Genomic DNA, 7,454 nt, shown 5'->3' with positions numbered 1-7,454 from the left:
TTAGTTTCAAAAAGTATATCACCCAAGTAACTCTGATTTATGATTAGATTGAGTTTGTCAATAATCCACAGACACACTTTAGAACACTTTCAAAATGACAAATAGCTGATTAATAAATTGTTTCCAAATGTCCCAAGAACTTTTTTTTTTTCCTTTTTTTGTTAACAAGACAAAACATGCCTATTTAGCTAAAATTGGTGAGTGGGGGTAGGACGTGGCAAAAATGTACAAGGCTGGAGACGAGAGGCTCGGGGGTCAATAGGGCACTCAGGATGGAGGAGCCGGAGGTCAGCAGTCTTGTAGGTCGGGGGGCCCTACCCCCAACAACAGCAGCAGGAACTCTTGGGAACAGGATGAAAGCACCTGGACAGCAAGCTCCAGGTTGGTCTCTGAGATGGGGATGTCCAGAGTGGAGAAAGATCTAGAAACTCTGAAGCATCAGCTCTTGGCTCCATTATGACACAGAGGGCTGACGTGACTTGCAGTTCTGGGGCAGCAGCACCAACAGTGAGTCATGAAAACCCTACTGGACACAGGGAACACAACAGGGCATCCAAAGAAAACACTAAGGCCAGCATCCAGGATCTGTGATTGGCAAATCAGTCTAGGAGTCAGGGAAGACTTCCTAGAGGAGGCAAAACCTAAATAGGGTTTTGAAGGATGAATAGGAGTTCTTCAAGCGGACTGACTGGAGTCATGAGACGCTGTGAGGCAAGTTCCTTGGGATGGTAGGAGGTTTGACTTGAAGGGGTAGGCAGCTGGCAAGAGATGTGGCTGAAGAGAAGATTAAAAAACAAAACAAAAAAAAGGCAATAATGCCAGCTTTTGTTTATTAAGTGTGGGCTTCCCTGGTGGCACAGTGGTAAAGAATCCACCTGCCAATACAGGAGACACAAGAGACATGAGTTCGATCCCTGGGTGGAGAGGACCCCCTGGAGAAAGAAATGGCAGCCCACTCTAGTCTTCTTGCCTGGAGAATTCCATGGACAGAGGAGCCTGGTGGGCAACAGTCCATGGGGTCGCAGAGAGTCAGACACGACTGAGCAGCTGTGGAGCACACAGCACAGCACTGTTTGCCGAGTGTCTAGTCTGTGCAAATGTTTAGGGGCATTGCAAGGGTAGCTGGGTCTGGCAAAAGGTTTCTCCCCTTCCTGAGATTGTGGGAACTCAGAGTTCCTGAATCATGGAGTGTGCAAGATGTGGGAGAGGGGAAGGTTCCACAGAGGCTGTACACACTCCAAGGCATGGATCTAGAAAGATCTTGTTTCAGATTTCTGCTCCACCTCTTCTTAGATGTGTACCTTGAGATGTGTACTTCCCCTCTGTCAACTTCTGTCTCTTCTTACCCACCAAAATGACAGAGTTAGTATCCTTCATATGTAAAGAGTTCTAATGAATCAATAAGAAAAAAAAAGTCTGACCTCTAACAGAAAGAGGGGGGAGCATAGCAAAGGATATAAGGGCCAATTTGCAAAGAAAGAAAATTAACAAACACATAAAACTACTCAGCCCTCCTGGGAATCAAAGAAACTCATCAGGATAATGACAAGATACTATTTTATCAGATTGCAGGATCAAAGCAATGATAATGCCCAGTGTTGGCAGGGGTGTGGTGAAACAGGTACACCTACCTGTTGGTGGGAGTGTCAGTTGGTACAGCCTTCCTAAAAGGTCACTCAGTAATATGTGGCAAAACCATCCGCACCGATCTTTGACCCAGCTCCTCCCCTTGGAAGAATTTAGGCTCAGAGAATAATAGGTCATTGGGAAAGAAACACATGGGGAAATGTTCCTCATTGCCCTGTCTCTCTGTGATAGCAAGACACTGGCAGAGATAACATCAGCCTGTACATCTATCAGTACAAGTTAATTCATCTGTACGTGTCCCTGCATAGACTCCGTTTACAGCTTTAGGAAGTCCAAATGGTTACCAACATCCAGAGTTTCTTCCTTAAATGTCAATGGGTGGGGGAAGCAGGGAGATCAGATTCTCTTTCTTAAGCTTAAATATCAAAGTGCATATTTTTTTAGTTTAAAAAAAAACTACTCTTCTCTTTGGCATCTCTGCCAGGCAGGATGATTTTTCTTTTTCGTTTTGTTCATCTGCATTTTCTTGTTCTAGAGTTCTTGTCCGTTTTCCAAGATGAAGAAAATTTTGGAGATGGATGGTGTTTGTTGATGGGCACACACAATGTGAACACCATTAATGCCATAGAATTGTACATTCAAAAGTGGTTAAAATGGCAAATTTCATGGTGTGCGCAGCTTACCACAATTAAAAATAAGGGGGAAAATTTTTAATAAAAAAGTACTGATGCTGGCTCTCTCAACCTCAAATAAACACGCCCTCTGTGAGCCCTGTTTCTTCTCTTCTATAAACTGGTCTCCTAATATCATCCACCTCTAGAGCAGGAGTTGACAAACATCTTCTGCAAAGGACCAGAGAGAAAATAATTTCAGCTTTTGGGGCCATGCAGTCCCCGTTGCAACGACTCTGCCATTATGGCAGGGAAGCAGCCACAGACGATATGAAAACAAACGAGCCGGGCTGCGTTCCAATAAAACTTTATTTATAAGAACAAGCGCTGAGCTACATTTTGCTGGCCTGCCACAGGGTTTGGAAGGATGACAGAAAGTAGTTCATGACAAGGACACAGGAAACACCAGAGCACTGCTGGTCGTAGCGTTGTTATTATTAAGAGAACAGCGCATGCAAGTTCTTTCCTCTGAGGAGCTCCTATTTGATCCCCAGATGCGCCAAGGAGTTCAGGATATCTGCTGCCAGGTAGGCTATGCACCCGTTTATCACTGTTGATGTTGCTAATAAATCCCTGCAAACGCTGGGTGCTGTCCCAGGTACTGAGAGGACGCTTCCCCCATCAGAAGGCTTGTCACTCCCAGTTCATTCCCGGTCTCATTCTCTCTTCCTCCCTCCCTCTCTTCTCTCTCCCTCTCTCCTCTCTTCCTATCCGCACATTTTTGGAGCCCTTACCTGACATGTAAGAAACAGGTTTAGCGACCCTGAAGCTACCATGCTGGATAGACCACATAGAGAAAAGGTTAGATGGTGGAGGAGCCCTGATGATTCCAGGCTCGTCTTTCCAGTCCTGATGCCGCCCCAGCTTCCAAATCCACCCCCACCCTCAGCAAATAGAGCAGAGGTGGCTCAGACGGGAGCCTGTCTGCAATCCGAGAGACCCAGGTTCGAGCCCAGGGTGGGGAAGATCCCCTGGAGAAGAAAATGCCAACCCACTCCAGTATTCTTGCCTGGAGAATCCCATGGTGGAGGCTGTTTTGGAGAATGGAGGCTCCATGGAGAATCCCATGGAGATGGAGGCACCCTGGCAGGCTGCAGTCCGTGGGGCCACAAAGAATCGGACATGATTGAGCAACTTCACTTTCCTTCCCCGTATGCCACCGCCACCAAGCCCTGTGCAGAAGGCAGATTCACCCACAGACTGAACGTGGCCCTTGTCTGAAGCCACCAGGTCTTGGAGCGATTTGTTACATGGCCATAGTGACTGGGACAATCGGTCCTGTTTCATTGGTTTAGTACAGGTGCTCAGCACAGCACATTCGTGGCTCCATAATCTGGAGGAAGCGAGGGAACCAGGGAGGAGGAGTGGAGCATGGACGTGAGTTAATGGTGATGAGAAGGAAGGAAGGCAAGAAAGGAGAGACTTAGTGAGTTTGCCGGGAGCAAGACAGGCACCATACAAACAGCTCAGCTCGGATGGAGGGCTTCCCTGGGATCTCAGAAAATGGCAAGGGCTTCCCTACTGGCCCAGTGGTTAAGAATCACCTTGCAATGCAGAGGACATGGGTTCAATCCCTGGTTGGGGAACCAACATCCCATATGCTGCGCAGTGGAGCCAAAAAAAAAATTTCTAAATAAAAATAAGGGTATGGACTTTATTTGAGGAGGATAGAAGTGTTTAGGAATAGATGGATATGATGGTTGCATAACCCTGTCAATGTATGAAATGCTATTCAGTTGTTCACTTTAAGATGGCTAATTTCAGGTCAATTAAAAAAAAAAAACAAACTTGATCAAAACCGCACTATAGCGCCTGTCAGTTTCAGACTCCCACAGTGATCCTGAGAACCCACAGTGCACCCCCATCACTTTCTGACTTCATGCCCTACACCTCTGCCCCAGAAACACTGGCTTTGCTGCGTGAGCATCCGCTTCAGGACCTTTGCACTGGCCCTTGCGCCTGCCTGGAGATCCTCCCCCAGATATCCTCACACTTCACTCCCTTCCCTGATGGTTCCGCAGGTAGAGTATCCGCCTGCGATGCATGAGACACAGGGAACGCAGGTTCAGTCCCTGGTCGGGAAGATCCCCTGGGGGAGGAAATGGCAATTCACTCCAGTACTCTTGCCTGGAAATCCCACGGACAGAAGAACCTGGTGGGCTACAGTCCGTGGGCTGGCAAAGGCTAGGACACGACTGAGCAACTAACACTTTCATTTCGACTCCCTTTAGGTCTTCACTGAAACAGCACAGTCTCGGTGAGGACTTCCCCAACCAATAAAACCCCTAAGACACCCACTGGACCCTCTTCCCTGCTTTATGACCACCATCTGACATTCTGCACATTCACTTCTTTATTTTCCTCCAGAATATAAACTCCACGAGGGCAGGTTTGGGGCTGTTGAGTTCCCTGGCCCCTGGCACAGCGCCTGGTTAGAGCAGATGCTTCAGAACCATTTGTCAAATGAATGGATAAGTGTCCCGAATCAGAAGCTTAGGACTGAGTCTGCCCGTTCCTTGCGAGCAGGCGCAGAGCTCTCGATCTGCAGAACCAGTCCTTGTCACGTATGTGGATCCGGCCATGTAGTTATTGATTCATTCCTTTGTCTATCTCACCCATCCATTGGCTGAGCACTGAACCTGTTCTAAGCCTTTTCACACCTCATCTTCCCAGCAGCCATTACTGCAGCAACCAGGGCTTATGCTCTTCGTAGCCAGGAAGAAATGAGAACAATCTGGAGTCACTTGCTCCAACCCAAGATCCCAACTCTAGTCTGTCTGGAGTCCTTTCCCATCACCACCCTGACCCCCGCCCCAGCCCCGCAGCCTGAGAGCCAAGTTCCTCCAGCTTTGGGAGACCAGTCGCCCTGGATCCCTCCCAGAGAATAAACAGCTTACCAGCAGCCTCCCTCCTCCAGTGAGGGCAGTTCTCAGACTCGCCCTCTGGGTGGCACTCCCCGCCCCCTGCTCATGGGCTAGCTGGTCTCACAGGGGCTTCAGGGAAAACCTTCCCTAACCTCTTAGCTCTTAGGCCCCGGGAAGAACTCCTCTGAGCTGCCACCCTCCCCAAGTGGCCTCCGTCTATGGCACCTTTGGGGCCGCCCATGTTCATGTCACCTCCCCAACCAGAGAGGGAGCGTCTTGAAACTCAGGCTTGGGGCAAATCCATCCGAGCTGGAGTCTGGCCGTGCTGTCCTTTGCCACGGTCATGGTCAACACCAACATCAGGACCGCCCTCCACACTGTCTCCAGGCTCATCTCCTCCGGCCAGCCACGCCCCCACCTGCCCAGCCTCCCCTAGGCGTTCCCTCTGCCCAAAACCCTCTCTGCATTCCTGGGTCCTGAAATTCAAGTCCAGGCACCGCCTCCTCAGAGAAGCCACCCGGGACCAGCTCACCAGGAGTCGCCACACCTGCCCACCCCGGGTCACTCCGTCTCTTCACCTTTGTTTCACTTCCTGCACGGAGACTCCCACAATCTGAAAGGCTTATTCACACGTGTGTCCCTACCTGTTTATCTTCTGTCTGCCCACCACACCCACTAGAGTGACAAGAACACAAAGGCAGGGAGGGGTTTTTTTGGTCCCCACTTAGAATGTGCTTGGACCAGACTGGTGCTCGAGTACCCGCTCCTGCATGACTTGGGGACTTGGCACATGCTGCTTCCCAAGCCTGGAATAGCAATCCTTGCCAACATCGTCCTCGGCGAACTCCTATTCATCCTTCAGAACCCCATCCAGTTATCACTTAACCGGGGAAGTCTTCTTTGACCTCCTCACATGCCCACTACAGGTTCAAATAAAAGGTCTCCTCCAGGGACACTCAGTGCCCTGTTGATGCCTCAGTTAGAGCGTATGTCACTGTGAATCCCTACTGTGAGTGCCAGCAGGGTCTATTTCCCCAATCAGCCTGTCTTCCTAAGGGCAAAGAGTGAGGCACAAATTGGGTTGCAGGGGCCATTTACTGAATGAGTAAATTAATAAATATGTACGTTAAATATATCTCCCTGATACCCAGCTCCTATCTTATTCATAAGCCCTGCCCCAGCAATCTGCCGGACCCCACTTCCTGTGAATTCTGCCTCCCTTCTAGTCCTAGGAATTCACCAGCAAACCCTCCAGTCGGGTAGACAGAAGTGGGGGTGTGCCTTGGAAGAGGAGGGTGATGGAAGAGAGAGGGGTGGTTTCTGAGATGACACACAGACAGACGATGCTGGCTTAACAAGCTGCGGCGCGCATTCTGTCTGGTTTCCGGGATCACCCAACGGAGACAATCAACAGTCCAGTTCCCCGCGACCAAGCGACCCCCGTTCGGGGACAGAGACAAGTTCAGAGCCACAGAGCCCGAAAGCTCACTCAATAAAAGGCTCTGCGCTGTTGATTTGGTCCTGGGATTCCCCAGGTGAGGGCCCCCACCCGCTCTCCCAGGACTTACGGAGTCAGACAGACGGTGACGGGGTGTGAGCGTCCAGTGGTATTTGGGAACCACGTGTCCCGGTCTGGAGAGAGGGAGGCGCCTTCTTTGTGGCCGGGGAAGAAGGAAAGAGGCCCCGGGCCCTGAACGGGGGCGGAAGCTCGGGTTTCTGTCTCACCTGCTGCTCCCAAGCACCGAGGAGCTGCGGTTGGGGGGGCGGGTGGCCTGGGGGCGCCTGCGCAGCTCCCGCCTTGCCCCTCGAACCCGGGAATCCGGACCCCCAGCGCGTTCTCCCTCAGACCCGGGGGTGCAGGGCCGCAGCCCCTCCTCCTTCGGACCCGGGGGTCCAGGACCCCACCCCTCTTCCCTCAGACTCTGGGGTCTGGACCCCCAGCCCTTCCTCCCTCGGATCCGGGAGTCCGGACCCTTAGGCGGTCCTCCCCAACCCAGAACTGCAGCCCCCGCCGAATGCCTACACAGCCACACTGTCCTCCAGCTGCACGTGAAGAAAGGGGCTGGGCTCGGCCAGGTCTGCGTCGGTCCTGGCCCAGAGCCACTGAGACCTGCGGCTGTGGCCTCCCCACTCCGACACTTGTCTTCCCCAGCTGGGACTGGCACCAGTCCCAGCCTGCCGCCACTCCACCCCCCAAAGCTGGCCAAGCTCAGAAAACATTTGTGGCATGGACGTGCAGGGACGCAAAGTGACAGAAGGGGGGCACTGAAGAGCGCAGGGCCCCTCGCGCGGCGGCACCCGGCGTGCGGGGCGGCGGGGCGAGGGGTCGCAC

The sequence above is a fragment of the Capra hircus genome, chromosome 18 (assembly GCF_001704415.2).
Source record: "Capra hircus breed San Clemente chromosome 18, ASM170441v1, whole genome shotgun sequence".
NCBI classification, from domain to species: Eukaryota; Metazoa; Chordata; class Mammalia; order Artiodactyla; family Bovidae; genus Capra; species Capra hircus.
Note: the sequence above shows the minus strand (reverse complement) of the source record.